Raw genomic sequence first — 16,026 nt, forward strand, 5'->3', positions numbered from 1 at the left:
GGGTTGGGAATATAAGACAGAAAGCTGTACTTGAACAAGAATTAAATTAAAAAAATTATTAAAAAAACAAACAAAAAACATTGTATAAGTGTAAGGTATACAATGTGATAATTAAATACACTTATATTTGTGAAATTACTGTAATTATTAATATTAGTTAACAAACACACCCTTTATTTTACATAATTACCATTTTGTTGTTGTTATGGTGAGAACATTAAAGCTCTACTCTGATAGCTACTTTCAAGTATGCGATAACAGTATTGCTAACTATAGTTGTTATGCAGTATATTCAATCTCCAGAGTTGCCTCATCTTATAACTAGAAGTTTGTACCCTCTAACCAACATCTCTCCTATCCCCCAGCCCCTGACAACTAACATCCCACACTGTGTTTCTATGAATTTGGCTGTTTTTAGATTCCACATATATAAATGAGATCATACAATTTTTGTCTTTCTCTGTCTGATATATTTCATTTAGTGTAGTGCCCTCAAGGTCTATCCTTGTTAGCACAAATTTCCTTCTTTTTTATGGCTGAGGAATACTCATTGTATGTATATACCAAATATTCCTTATCCATTCATATGTCATAGAAACTTAGGTTCTTTCCATGTCTCAGCTACTGTTAACAATGCTGTAATGAACATCAGGATGCAGATGTCTCTTTGTGATAACCATCTCTCTCCCTTTGGATATATAACTGGAAGTGGGATTGCTAGATCATATGATAGTTCTATTTTTAATTTTTAAGGAACCTCCATATTGTTTTCCACAGTGGCTGCACCAATTTACATTCCCACCAAAAGTGCACAAAGGTGCACTTTTGTTCTTTCCTTCACATCCTTGACATCACTTGTAATCTCTTCTCTTTTAGACAATAGCCATTCTAACAAGTGTGAGGTGACGTCTCATTGTGGTTTTCATTTGCACTTCCCTGATGATTAATGATACTGAATAACTTATCAAAGATAATAAATTTGCATTATTTAATCAATATAAACATACATACAGACAGAAATACAAAAAGTTCCCAGAAGCATTAACTCCAAACTAATAAAACATGTTAAGAATGTCAATAAAATTAGGAAAATATGCTGAAATGCTTTCGTGATTATATTAAGCATATTTGTGTAAGAATTCTGAGAAAGGCCTTTTCCTTGTTTTCTCTATTATGGTTATACTGTAGAGATTTTTTTTATGTAACCAAAAAATGCATAGTGAAAATGTGTAAGTATGCTCACTATTTCTTCTCTAGACTCATCTCCATACAGATGTCTATAAATCAGAAGCATCATCCCCCATATACTTTAAATTCTGATAGATTATCCAACTCCTTGTCTCTGTGCTCTGATACCACTAGGCTCCTCCAAAAAAAAAAAATACAAGGAGGGTTTGTAAGGCTACAGTCATTCCCACTGTAGAATTTTATACCATCTGTCTCTGACTCTTTATCTTCTGTCTTCTCTCTTAACTCATGGGGCTGGGGTCATGCCCTGACTTTCTCAGCTCTTATCTGTCTCACCTGGCCTGTGTTGAAGGTTGCCACTGTTGTGAAATTTGTCCACAGGACAGTATCCAACACTCTCATCCAGTCCTTCAAGAACTCCTGAAATTTATTCATCTTCTATCTGATTTGGATGATTGCAGCATAGACTGTTGAAGAGGTAAGTTAGTGCAGTGTTTTTTAAGGTGTGGTTCCCTGGGGTATTGTTCTTCTGGGAATTTATTAGAAACACAAATTCTTGAGTGCCACTCCAGACCTGCTGAATAAGAAACTCTGAGGGTGGTACCCAGCAATTTGTGTTTTACTAAGCTCCGCAGGAGACTCTGATGCATGCTAAAATTTGTGAAGCACTGCTCAGCTTGGTCTGCCTCCTCATCCTTAGCCTCGGTTAAAAGCAGTCTTCAGATCCTCAGAGGTCACTTTTCTAGGGATACATATGTGTATTAAATATTAAAATTTCCTCTATATAATATGACATGGCTGATAAAATTAATGTGACATAATAATTAGGAAGATGAGGAAATTGGGACAAAGACAAATTAGTAATGAATCTGGAAACTATTACTACACAGCAATCATGCAGTAAACTTTGTAGAAGAGAAAGGAAAAGAGGGAAAAGTGACTTAGTATTTGAGAGCTGCCAAAGAAAACATGATCACCTCAAGTGTTCCAGGGGTTACAAGGTAACAACCTGGCAGTACAGACAAGCATATAGCTCTTTCTGGTGTTGGGAATTGAGAAATTCCTTTCCCAGCTCTTCATATAGAGATTTCAGTACGTAGCATCTTCCTCAATTCCCAGAGACAAGCTGCGGGGAACCATCTCTTGCACCATCTCTTAATTTAAGTGATGGCATAAACCCCAAACCTTATGTAAATGCATCGCTTGAGAGATATTCTTCAGGGGTGTGTTTAAGAGTTTCAGTTTGGAGTTTGCCTTTCTAATGATATGATTTAACCAAAGATAAATTGCTGAGTGTTTAGATCTAGTCTTTTCAACATTTTAAACATGCATCTTATCATCCAATAAATTCAACTTGTGTTTCTAGATGTTAATATTAAAAATGACGCTTCATTTTCCAAATATAGAAGTATATTATTAAATGAAATATGGCTCTACAAGTCAGGCTTGATCCTTGTCCTAGTCTGGTAAATCATACTCACTTTCTCCTTGGATTATCACTGATCTGGAGACATGGAAGAAGTAGATACTTTTCAAGAAATGCTCCGGAAATGTTATTTATTTGTGGCCTCAAGGATTTTAGAGAGCAATGAGTCTATCCCCAGATAAGAGCAGTCTGGATCTTTAACACCCATCCAGACCCTGGAGGCCCCTAGGGTAAGGACACTCAAAGCAGGCCTAATCATCAAGAAGAAAGAAAGGGAAGAACGACCTTCTGTGGGTGATAGAATCCACAAACGGAAGGGTCTGGTTCTTGGCAAAAGGAATCCAGATTGATGGCACCAAGGATTTGCTCCAAATCTTAGCACTTAGGGTTGCTTGTCCCTTCCCTCAGGCTCAGCAAGACCTCAATTCATATTTTGGTGTAGTAGGGAGGGTATATGGTTCAGGCACACATACTCTAGAGCACTGGAAGGCAGGGAACGGAGACGAATTTGCAAACACAAAATGCTGGAGGTCTCCACATCAACAAAAGGTGGGAGGGAAGCATACGTCAGTTTCAAGGCTAAGTCTTCTAATAACTTTTCAGGGCCAGGAGGTAGAGTTGACACGTTTGACCTAAGTCAAGTAACACGTGTTACTCCACAAGGCCAGTTAGAGCTGGGGTCAGCTTCTGAGCTACCGTCGTGGTTTAGGCGGAGCAAAGACCTGAGTCAGGCGGCAGAGAAACAAAGTGTGGAAAGGGGGGCGCGAACTGAGGGTAAGACCTTGGAAAAGATGGGGAGAAGGCAGAGGCGGGGCCAGATATGGGCGGAGGCTCGAGTCAGGCAGCAGGGGCACTATGTCTAGGCCGGCGGGGTTCGCGCCTGCGCACGGACGTCCCGGGGCGGGGCTGCGCGCGCACGCCGGCCTTGGGCTCCGGAGGGCGGAGTCCGGGCGGGCGCCGGCTGTGGGAGGGGGTTCGGTGGCCTGGGAGTCAGACACTCCTTCTGGCCACTGGCGTTATGTTGGCTGCTGTGGATCGTGCCCCAAGGCTGGCGGAGATGTGACAGGGGGTCCTTCCCCTTACCAGCGGTCCTCGGGCCCGTAGGTCGCTGGGCGAACCGCAGGTGGGCCGCGGCCGTGTAGGAAGAACGCATCCGCCTGGTAGGAGACAGGGTCGGGGCGGGACGTGGAGAGCGTCTGCGACTGATTGGGCAGGGGGCGCGGTCCTGGTGCTCAGGCCCAGGTGTCTGAGATGAGGCTTTGGCGCCCTTCCGCCTCCTGCCCTCTAGGGTGACCCTCTCGAGTCCCTAGCGAGTCTCCTATGGCGAGACAGGCGTGACCACGGGGGGCAGACGTCCCCCACCCCCAGCCCCGCGGGCTGTGACAGGAGCGCCTGGGGCCTCGGCCTCTGGGGCTGCCGCCTTTCCCTCCGGAGAGAGCAGGGCGAGGCTGAGATGCCCAGTGATTTCAGAGTCAGGATGCTGTGAGGGTTGATGGGAAGTACCGGGGTGCCCCAATGACTGCCCCAGTGGCGGGGGGGGGAGGGTGGCTATTACTGGGCCACAACAAAGACACACCCTAAACACATCCTGAGATGAAACTTTGGCAAACTACGCCGCTTCCATACATCCAGGTGCTGCTTCTGTCTCCTCCTTAGACATCTGGGGTTTTTATAGTACATGTATATTATGCGTACCTACTTTTATTTTGTTAGAGTAAAAGGAAGAATGACTTCTTTTAGGTAGTCGTTGGCGGCTAAGCTTGGGTTTGGATTTCAATAATTGCAAATTCATCTTTGTATGCTACCCAGCCAATTAGGCTTGCTGTTCCAAGACTAGGCCTTAGCATTGTGGTAATTACTGGTGCAAGGACTCTTGTGTGGTCCCAGATTGGCATATGCATATTTCACTCCCATTGGTGAAATATATTGAGTTTTAGACTTCCCTAAATAGCCTTTTGAAGGTATTTTCTTCTTTTTTCCTGAGTGTTAAAATATAATGGAACCTATTAATTTTGCCATTAAAAAATCTCTTAGGCTAGTTTAAAGTAATTAGTGATGATAGCTCTTCTTTATTAGTGATAAAGCTCTTCTTTAACCAAAGGAACTTAAAATATTCTCCTCTTGCAAAAGATAGGCACAAAACATGTCTTATCAGAAATCAAAATGTAATAAGGATTTTAAACATTTTTGATGTTTTTCCTGAAGTCAGTCTTCTCATGTTATTACTGTGTGCCTCTCTTAATTTATTATGTAGATCTTTAGAATTTTCTTATTTGGTTGCTTTCTTTAGTGTTCTCAACAAAATTGACCAAAGAATCCTTAAAAAAACACACGATCTTGAATCTTTTACTTGTAATTTTACTTGTGTATTGTATTAATATGCAATAGTAAGAAACTGCTGGAAGCCATCCTGAAAGCATGAATTCTCCATTTAAATAAATACAGTTTATTGTCTTTCTGCATCCAGACCTGCATTTTTTTGTTTGTTTCCTTGACTCAACTCCTTTGACTCTAGGTGGAAGATAGGACTTTGGTTCCACGGTTAAAAGTCCATCAGTGACTCTCCATAATCGGTATTTGATAAAAGTCCTTCACAATTGTGGTAGTAGCGTATGTTTTTAATTTCACTTTCTACCATTTTGTCTGCCTTCTTCATACAAAGGCTACGTAGAGGTTTCTGAAAATGACATCTTTCTTTGTGGTTTTACACTGTACTCTGTTGAGAAGTCTTCTTTACCTAGTAAACAACTTGCCTTTCAAGACCTAACCAAAATAACACCTCTGAATCTTGTCCAGATATCCTATCCCACTTGTCTTGACTGATCCAATAGTGTATTGTACATGATACAGTAAGCATTTGTCAGTTAGTAGTTAATGATTTGCTTGTTTGTCTCCACCAGACTTTTGGGCTTCTTAAGGAAAGTGACCTTTGCACATACTGTTGTGTGTGTGGCACAGGTGCTCAAAAACTATTTATTGAATACATTTTTGAGGAATGCTTTCAGTCTTCATATGCTTTCAGTTTGACCGTAACTTTAAGATAGGCAATATGTGTTAGTTACTTCTCTCAATACCAGAAAATTTAGAAAAGATGAATGCACAAACAAGGTACTTTTAAATTTTCAAGAATGAAGTCAAAATTATTGTTCCTAGTTAGGAAGGAAACCCCAGTTATGACAGAAGAAACCAGTGCATTGTGTAACACAAGAACAAAGGGTATGGCCAGTAAGGATTACTACTTCTTTGATTTTAGGACTTTGAGGCAAAGTAGTTTGCCCAAGATCATGCAGTTATATGGAAGGAAACAGGCCTAGCTGGGACACAATCTAGGCGCTTGACCATCTGTGTATTTTACCTTTGCGCCCCGTTTCCTAATTCTAAGTCTTAATAATTGTTTTATAATCTGAGAAGGGAATTTTGAGTGGGCAGTTTTAATTCTATTAAATTAATAGAATATTGAACTTGAAAGAATTAATAATTATTTGGTTCATCTTTAAAAATTTTACCCATTAAACAACTAAAGCCTGAGAGGGCCAGTTACTTGAGGTTAGAATCACCTGTGTCTCACATGTTCTGACGTCATGAACATGAGCATGAGTATGCTTGTGTATTTTTCATACTCTATGGTAATGGAGAAATGAGAGAGAAAGTTTGGGAGAAAATGAGAAAGTTTTCAGAGGCAGAGCAAATCAGCTTACAAGTTTTTCCTTTTTGAATACTTAGCTTTTTAGTGGCTAAGAAACATGATAATTCATTTGGGGATATAGGAGAAAACTAAGCTTTACTATTCCATCTGGTAGTTTTTAACCTCAGTGCTTGAGGCCCTCTCTCCAAATGCCCCACAGCAAATGGCTTCTGCTCACCATATGTAGATCATGCATACAGTTAGGTTTTGGTGGTAAAATGAGATTTTAAAATAACAAAGTTCCAGCTGGCTAATAGCATGGCTTAAATTACATTTATGGCTGCTTTGTATGTGAGAAGAGCCTATCTGATTACTCTATGTGATAGGTTTTTTGCGGGAAAAATTGTGATTTTATGCTTCTAAAAAATCAATTTAAAAGTATGTACTTACTGTGGTGGGCCTGATCAATTCCAACAGGTCTTTTATTTTACAAACAACTTAATGATCAAAGAAATAAGAAAAAAATCAAACTTTTAATTTTTTTCTAATTTATTTTTCGCCTTATGATTTTATACTATAGTGAGAGCATAAATATGCTTAATAATTGCTTTCATAGTTAATGTTTTCTTTTTACTAAAGTTTTTGTACATTTAAATTATATTATTATGAGTCGAGTTTCTTATTTTTAAAAATTGGACATCGAAGTTGCCGCTCATTAACTGGAAGTAATGCAGTTAATACATAGGCGTTCTTCCTTTTGCTTCTTTCCTTTAGGCTAAAGTTTTAGGAGAGGAATTACAAGGTCAGAGGGTATGAAGGTTTTTGTCACTTTTGAAAAATATTGCCAGACCGGTTTCTGAAAGGTTGTATTGATTTACAGTGCCTTCTGCAGTTTGGTTGACAGTTTTATCATGCTTTTATAGGCTTTTGGTTTCTAAAAATGAATCTAAGGATACCTGCTGTCTAACATATTGTCTACAGTAGAAAAGCAAATGCAGTATTTTCCTAGTTTTTTTCCTCCATTGTTGGAATTGTTTGTCCTTTGTGCATACGTTTACTAGGATCTTCTTACCAATTTCCATTAGTATTAATCCCTTGAAATATGTTTCTGATTTGTTTTGTTTTTGTTGTGTTTATTGATGTAGACTTTGTAGTTTTAAAAATTATTAAAATCATTGACTTTTAAACAAAATTTTGTAATTTCACCTTTTGATTGTGAGGTCTTTATAGACTGACTGGCCATTGTCTGATGCACACTTATTTTCTTAAGTGTCTAGAATTTGTTTTGTTATATATTTTAGGAAATTATATATGTAGTTGAGATTGAATTTAATTCATGTGGCTTTTATACTGTAGAGAATCACATTCTTAAATATCTAAATGAGTTTCCATTGGTAAGGTACTATTTTCCTTCCTGAATTTGAATAGGAAACCAAACAATACTAACATAGTTATTTTTTAAATAAATGGGCATTTGTCTTTTTAATAAATCATAATGAAGTTAGACAAACCAAAATTTTCATAAAAACAGTATTTTCATTAATTGAAGTTTTTGTTGGTTCAGGATTAACCAGAAGGCCATTTGTGATTTAACTCTTACTATTAATCATTCTAAAATACATGAAAGTAAGACCTTGATTATTTGCTTCCTTTGGGAAGTAAGACACTAGATAGATGAGAAATCCGAGGGTAATAGTTAATATTGATTGAGTGCTCAGTACTGTTCTGGTGTTTGGCTTGGGCCTTCTTATTTTTGATAACAACCCCAAGAGAGGTAGGCTCTTTTCGTGTCCCCATTTTGCAAATGGGAAACCTTAGGAAGAGTGATGCTCCAAAGGTACCATAGCTGGTAAGCAGTGAAATTGGAACTTTGTCTTCCTACTTTTAAAAGGCTCTGTTTGAAAAAAATATATAAGCTTATTTTTTTGTGCTAAGGATTTGAACTTTGTTAGGCTTTGGAATGATAGCAGATGTTTCAAAGCAAGGGGATGATATGGTATGTTATGTCTTTTAGGGAGATGGCCAGTGCTACAGTGTGGAAATATGTTAAATTGTGTTTCTGATAGGCGGGGGTTGCAATAAGTCATGTGAGAAATGGAGTCTGAACTTCGAGGTCGTTAGTTTTGGAGATCAGGGGATGTGATGGAAAGATGTGGTACTTAGTAACTGACTTTCAAGAGAGTGGGAAGCTGGAATGTTGATTTGGAAAATATCAAATAGGGTAATGATAAATACATATGTGCTCACAGCCCTTTATTGTGTTTCTTTCATAGCATTGACTGGGGTACTGTACCCAAGCTAGGGACTCCTCTACCTCCCGCACTGGATTATGTGCTTGTCAAGGATGGGACTGAGTAGAAGGTGTTAGCTAATACAGATGAGCTAATACAAGAAGAGGGCAAGAGTCTGAACTGCCTGTGGGAAATACTAGATCACCAGAATGAGAGAGTGGGTGGAGGAAGAGGAGCTGTAGAAAGTGAAGGCTGTCCGAGAGGTGGTAGGGGGGAGCCATCAGCGTCACATCCGGGGAGTAGTGCTAAGGAGCAGGAAGTGTTAGCAAAGAAGTAAACACAGAAAGCCACCTTAGCTGCAAATTCTGGTTGGTGTGCCCTAGATATGTTGGTGGCCAATGGTTATACAGAGCTAAATTGTCTTTTCCTTTGTTAAACACTCAGCACCACCCCCTCCACACACATACCCCATGCCTTTCTCCCTTTCTCAGTGTATACTATTGTTTCCTGCTTCTTTTAGCTTCTTACACCTGCTTGGACAGGTACTGGTGCTGGGAATTGACTCAGCCTAATGAGAGCACCCAATCAGAACCCTTCTTTCTTTTTTAACTGAATTGATCAAACATATAGAGTATGTTAGGTGTAATCTGAGTTTCCAGCTCTTCTCTGCTGAGTCGATTGCTTTTGAATGCCCTCTGTTATTTCTCTGATTTCTAGACTTTTAATTGGTTATTTTGAGATTTGGAGCCATTGGGAAGGCAGAGGATTTTTAAAGGCTGGGTCTGTGAGAGCTGAATTTTTTTTTTTACCAGTTTACTTTTGCATGTTGGTGAGTAGATTAATTTAAATATAGTTGGATCATCTTTGAGGATTGTTGATTTTAACAGTGCCACAGGCCCATTATTGCAAATAACTAAGAATTTCTGTTCTCTTTGAAGATTTTCTGGTCTCTTTAGACTCTTTGGGCAGGTCTGTAGTTACCTAAGGTATGGGGGCCTGTTTTAAATTTCTTTGATCAATTCCTAACTTAATTCCTATGTCTGCTTTTCAAAGACATGTTCCTTAGAAAAGGAATTTGTGCCTGTACTTTTCTGTACCTGCTTGGTACAATGGGAAGAAAAAAGAAAAACAAAATGAAACATGGGTAATTACTCCTCTCATCCCTTTCCGTGATTCATCACCCTCCTCTCCCAGCTGTCCAATTTGGCCTGGCCTCCTGACCCATGGCTTCAGTTCCATATATGAGAATGAAATGCTAGCTTTCTCAGGGTTTTGGCCCTTCTATGATCACTGTTTTGGTGTTTGATATTGAAATGTCCAGGTGACATGTCTTAGTAGATGCTTTCTATTTCTTGGCGATCTACTTGTCTTTAAAATGCAAAGAATAATTCAGGTCCTGTTTTTTTAAAAACTGATTCTCCATTTCCCTCTTCCTCCGTCTCTCCCTCTCTACTCTCACCCTCTCTCTGTATCCCTCTCAGTCCCTCTCCCTCTCCCTCCCACATCCGTGCCCCCATACCAAGATGTCACAGTCTTTGATGCCTGAGCCCTTAGTGAATACACTAGGGACAGTGAAGATAAGCAGACACCAAAGGTACTTTGAATTGTTGTTGTCATCTTATTAATGGTATTTGTTTGCCGCCTGAGTGCTTTGGAGAAATTTGAGAGCATACTGTGACCATTATGTCTTGGCAGCCAGTGCTAGGGTTGGGAGTTAACATTTTCTCTGAAGATCATAGCTTAGAAAAGCAGGAAATATTCATAACAGCTATTTAGGTGTGTAGAATGGGTCTGATGATATTTTGATTTGAGTTGGTAGGCCAGCTTACAGGAAACATCTTGATGGTATTTCTTTTTTTTAATGTATTTTCAAAAATTTTTAAAGGTTTTATTTTCTTTATTTTTAGAGAGAGGGGAAGGGAGGGAGAAAGAGAGGGGAATGGAGGGAGAAAGAAAGAGAGAGAAACATCATTGTGTGGTTGCCTCTCATGTGTCCCTCACTGAGGGAAACACACCCAGGTGTGTGCCCTGACTGGGAATCGAAGAGGCGACCCTTTGATTCACAGTCCCCACTCAGTCCACTGAACTACACCAGCCAGGGCTCCCCTTATTCTTATTTTTATTTTTAATTTTTTCAAGTTATTTTCTTCATTTTAGGATAGTCTGGACTTGTCAACCCTTATTTATTATTGGCTTCAGCTAGAGTTGAAAACTTTGCCATTGTTGTGGCCACTCTTGCAATCAGCTTCTTTCCAGGACATGTTCTACACTGTAAATGCCCTCAACACCAACTTTGAGACCAGATACTAAATGGAGTTTCCTCATTCATGTCATCTGCCCATTCAAGAAATATCTGCTGAGTGCTTGCTAGTAATAGTGCAGTGAGGAAAACACATTTTCTGTCCTGTGACATTTACATTCTAATGCCAATGTATAAGAAATAAACAAGTATACATGTAATATGTCTGAAATTTTAGGGCTGTGGAGAAAAAGCAGAATAAGGTGGAAATAGCATGTGTTGGGGTACTATTGTTTTATATAAGGCAGTTAGAGAAGGCTGTAATGATGAACGGTATTACAACAGATGTGTAGAAGAAGTGATACTGTGATCTAATCTAAGCAGATTTTAGAGGAGAGAACATTTGAGGAAGATGGAACAAGAGTGCAAATGTCTTGTGGTTGAAGCATGCTTGTCCCATTTGAGGAGTAGCAAGTAGCTCAGGGGAGGCATTGAGGGGAATGATTGGTGGTGGATGAGGTGGTGGTCGGGGAGCATGAAGGGATGGGATGCATGATAAATCATATATGGCCTAGTTGGCCATTGGGACTTTGACTTATATTCTGAATATGGGAAGCCGTTGAAAGGTTTTGACTTCTTTTAAATAGACCTCTCAACTGCTCTTTAGAGAATGTTAGAGGGAGGGCATAAGGAGATCCTTCAGCAGGCTCCAGCAATAATCCTGGATGGGAGACAATGGTGATTTTAGGTAGGGGTTGGGAGAAGTGCTCACCTTCTGTATACACTTTGATGGCAGAGCCCATAGATTTTTATGATAAGTTGGGTATGGGCTATGGATTTTTGCCTGAACAACTGGAATAATGGAACTGCCATTTACTGAGATGTGGAAGCTGCAGGATAAGCAGGTTTTTAGGTGAAAGTAATGACTTCAGTTTTGAACATGTTAAATTAGCAGTCCAAGTAGAGATACTGTCTGGATACCTTGGCATACATGAGTCTGCAGTTCAGGACAGAGGACTGGGCTGGAGATAATAAATTTTTTTAAAGATTTTATTTATCTTTAGAGAGGAAGGGAAGAAGAGAAGGAGAGAAACATCAATGTATGGTTGCCTCTCTTGAGTTCCCTGCTGGGAACTGGCCTGCAACCCAGGCATGTGCTCTGACTGGGAATCGAACCACGATCATGTGGTTTGCGGGCCCACACTCAATCCACTGAGCTAAACCAGCCAGGGCTGGAGATAATACATTTTTAGTTATTGGCATAGAGATGTGGGAACTGATTAAGATAGTCTAGGGCAGGGGTGTCAAACTTATTTTCATGGTGGGGGAGGGAGGCCTCATCAGCCTCTCCATTGCCTTCAAAGGGCCAAATGTAATTTCAACTCCTTAACAGTTAAGGAGTAGTTACATTTATACAGTGCTAAAATTATTTTGGCTCTTTGGAGGCAACCATAAGGCTGATGTGGCCCCTGGAGAAAATGAGTTTGACACCCCTGACCTAGGAAGTCAATGTGGCTGGAGAAATCCTAAGACTTTGCCTTGGAATCCTAGAATGTTTACAGAGAGAGAAAGAGGGATAGAGGGACAGAGAGAGGGGCAAGTTAGAGCAAGAGCTAGCAAAGGAAACTAACATGCATCCCAGTGAGGAACCAGGAGAATTAAGAGTGAATGGTACCACTGAAGTTGAGTGAAACATTTTAGAAGGAAGGAGTGAGTGATCAGCTGTGTCAGATGCCATGAGGTCATGGACTAAGATGTGGCTGTTAGATTTAACAATATGAAAATCACTGGTAACCTTAATAGGTTGTTTGTGGTGGAGTGGTGGAGATGAAACTTGATTGGGGTGGGTTTACCAGAGAACTTTAGGAGAGGAGTTGGAGGCAGCCAGTTCTTTCACGGAGTTTGCTGTAAATTGAAGCTGAGATCAGTAAGGTGATAGCTGGAGGGGATGTAGAGTCAAGGGTTTTTTTTTAGATGGGTGCCTTTCTAGTATATTTGTATAACTAGAGAATATTTACAGCTGATGGAATAATCCAAGAGAGAAAAAAGTTATAGGAACCATATTTTTGGGAAATAAATGAAATTAATTGTATCCTAATCTGTGTACCAAGGTCTATCATTATCATACATATATCTTTAAATATTAACCTATTTTTTCAAATGAAGAGAGTGGCTGCCTGGGAGAGGTGTTAAAGAACATTCCACCCCCCCTCCCCCAATTTGGTGAATTTTTATTAGTTCAAAACGGTAGTTTTTATATGTGGGCAACTTTTTGATTTTATTAATTATTAGTAAATGGGTTGACTGTTTTTTTTTCCCCCTAACCTATTTTTGTCGGGTAACTTTTACCTGTTTATCATTCTCAGCCATTTTGTACAGTGCTTGCCCAGGGGTAGGTTCTAAATTTTGATTTGGTAATCTCTGTCTATTATGGTAATTTTACTATTATTACCTTTTTAAGAAAGAAAAATATATTTAGTTTTTTAAAAATAAAGTATAAATGAAGCATTTTTAAGGGGAAAATTTGATGGCCACTCTTTTTCCTTTTTGTAATGTACCTGACCACACTTGTACTGTAATTGTTTCTGATTATTGAATTGCTATCTGAGATGAATTCAGAAAATTAAGTTGAAAGCCCATATTATAGTTAGAGCACTTTATGTGCCTCTTTCTGTGGTTCACTTATGTTTGAATAAGTAGTTGTCAATATTTAGTACTGGAGCATCATTGCAGTAGCTTTAAAAAAAAATCCTTACCCGAGGATACGTTTTTTGATTAAAGAGAGAGAGAAAGAGAAACATCTATTGGTTGCCTCCAGTAGGCATCAAATCTGCAACGTAGGTATGTGCTTTGACTGGGGATTGGACCCTTGACCTTTCGGGAACGACACTCCAAACAACTAAGCCACCCTACCACTCCAAACAACTAAGCCACTCATTGCAGTAGGTTCTTAATCTTCTTTGCTGGTCTTCCTCCAGATTTTCTTCCCTTAGCCACTGACCCATGCTGCTGACTTTGGATTTCTGAAACACAGATCTGATCAGGTTCTGTTGTTGCTTAAAAATCTTTTGTGGCTTTCTGTTTATGGAAGTTAGTTTGCCCTCTTTTTTGCTTCTTGCCAACCTCCCTGTACTTGCTTTCCGTCTTTAGGGCATCTGGAGTGTTCCCAAGGGATTCTACTGCACATCTGATGTTTCTTACCACATGGCTTATGGGATAGTGGTCACAGTCTTTTACCAGTATACAGAAAGTCCTCTGTGAGCTGTGGCCCCCATCTTCTGTCATGGTTCCTTGAAGATGAGAAACTCTTTGACATCTCTGTGTTTTTGCACATACTGTTCCTTTTTGTCCAGAATACCATTCAACTTCTTAGCTATCTTGTTAAATCACTTCTTCTTTTTAAAAGCTCAATATAGGTGTTTCCTTTTCTAGGAAAGCTTTTAGGCATATTTTTTTATCAGTGACTCTTCTACGTATTCTCCATTATATTCTCTGTTCTCTGTTACTCGTGTTCCTATAATATTTTGTGTTTATTTCATTGTAGTAATTGCTATATTTTACTTATTTGCTTTTCTGTCTAGCCCCCCTTGTCCCAACACAGACTTATAATCAGTCACCTTTTCTTTGAATGAATGATGGTGTAAAGCAAATTATTATTTAACATAGACCTAGTTTTGATTTACCCATTTGGTTGGGTTTTTACATCAATTTAACTTGTAAAAAATATACAAACGAGCAATTCATATAGCATGTTTAAGACAGAGTCAGATCCCAAAGTGTCTTAAGAAATTAACATTTTATTAAGTATTTGTTCTTATAAGCAAATAATAAGATTTATTGATTTTATTGTACATGTATATTGCAAATCTATTTTTGTCTAAATGAATATTTTAGTCTGTGGTGTAATTTTTTTCTCTTAAGCATTTCTATTTAGATGTTGACCTTAGACACCCTCCACTCTAAACATATCTTAAATTAATTTCTTAAATTTGATCTTAACATCTCCATTAGTGTTTTCTCTATCACTATGTTGTTATTTAAAATATTTAGGCTTCTCTGCAGTATCTTTAAGTCTCACATCTATATCTTATCATTATTGAGTTCTGTTGTAATTCCACAAGTGGTGTTCCTGATTTATTAGTACTAATGATGAGAGGCTGATAAAGAGAGGGTCCCAGTCCACAAATGATTATGATACAATGTAGTGAGTATAGTTATGTTGTGGTAGGGGAAAATCTGGGGCACCCTAGGAGTAGAGATTATCTCTTTCATGCATCCCCTAATTCTTACTTGGTTCTTGCCAGCCTCTTTTAGGTCCTCATTACTATGTTCAGATAATTTTAGAGCTGTTAAATAGCTTGCCCCACCTAAACTCTTTGTCATGCTAGTTAATCATGGATTCTGGTCACCAGAGTAGTTGTCTGGGGGCGGGGGTGGGGGGGTGGGGCGGAAGCTACCTATCTTTCTTTTCCCTTCCCACAGAATAAAGTCCAAAAAAGAGTAAAATCTGGAATGCAAAGCCTTTGGCCTAGACTTTTGTCTTCAGCTACGTGAACCTTCCATTCCAGCAAAACTCTTCTACATACTCTTGTAAACACTTAAACTTTACCTTTTTGCCTTGTTTGTTTGAGCCGTACCCCCTCCCAACAGTATTTTCACTCTTGTTTCCTCTACTTACTGAAATTGTATCTCTCCTCAGACATAGTTCCTAATTGTTACATCCCTTGTGAAGTTGTTTCACATGATCTTGCCCATGTTTTTAATACCTTTGTGTTTATGACATCACTTTCTCCTATTTCTTTCTTTTTTTATTACCTATTCATTTTCAGCTGTCTTACTGACTCCTGTCTCTTAATGTTCATGTTTCCTGAGGTTTCAAGCTGACCTCTTTTTTCCCCTTCATTCTGCCATGTGTGTTTATTTCCTCGGCCCACTTTTCTGCTAAGCACTTCTAGTCCTTAGGTTTGCTACTTAGAATGCCCATCTGATTGTCTAATAGAAACCACGAAACTTAGAGAGAGCATCAAAAATTAAAAACATGGTTTTCTCCAGAAAATGTATTCATCTCATTTTCATATCTTGATTAATGATGATGCCAGTCATTCAGTTACATTATACACCCGAGAATCATCTTGATTACTGTTCCGTATCTCTTATTGTTTCCTCTCCATTCCCTTTACTGTTTCCTTGAACCAGGCTCGAAAATCCTGAGTAGACTATTGCAAAAAGCCTCTTCATGGTAAGTCTTCTGCCTGGTCCTGTATTTTTTTGTAGGAAATGGCATATTGGTTATATGTAGGAATGCCAAAGGCAGAAT

The 16,026-nt window shown here is 39.0% G+C and overlaps 1 protein-coding gene across 4 annotated transcripts in view; it reads left to right on the forward strand.

The window, feature by feature from the left end:
* The first annotated feature begins 3,550 nt into the window (after positions 1-3,550).
* The window catches only part of CCSER2 (coiled-coil serine rich protein 2), a 220,742-nt gene continuing 208,266 nt past the window's right edge, over positions 3,551-16,026 (forward strand). For all 4 annotated transcript variants that reach the window (XM_037049363.1, XM_037049366.1, XM_037049368.1 and 1 more), the window contains exon 1: positions 3,551-3,774. The gene's annotated coding sequence lies outside the window, so the exon portion shown is untranslated. The remainder of the gene's footprint in view (positions 3,775-16,026) is intronic.

Source organism: Sturnira hondurensis, unplaced genomic scaffold (genome assembly GCF_014824575.4).
Source record: "Sturnira hondurensis isolate 20B ecotype Veracruz unplaced genomic scaffold, ASM1482457v3 Scaffold0006496, whole genome shotgun sequence".
In the NCBI taxonomy this organism is placed as follows: Eukaryota; Metazoa; Chordata; class Mammalia; order Chiroptera; family Phyllostomidae; genus Sturnira; species Sturnira hondurensis.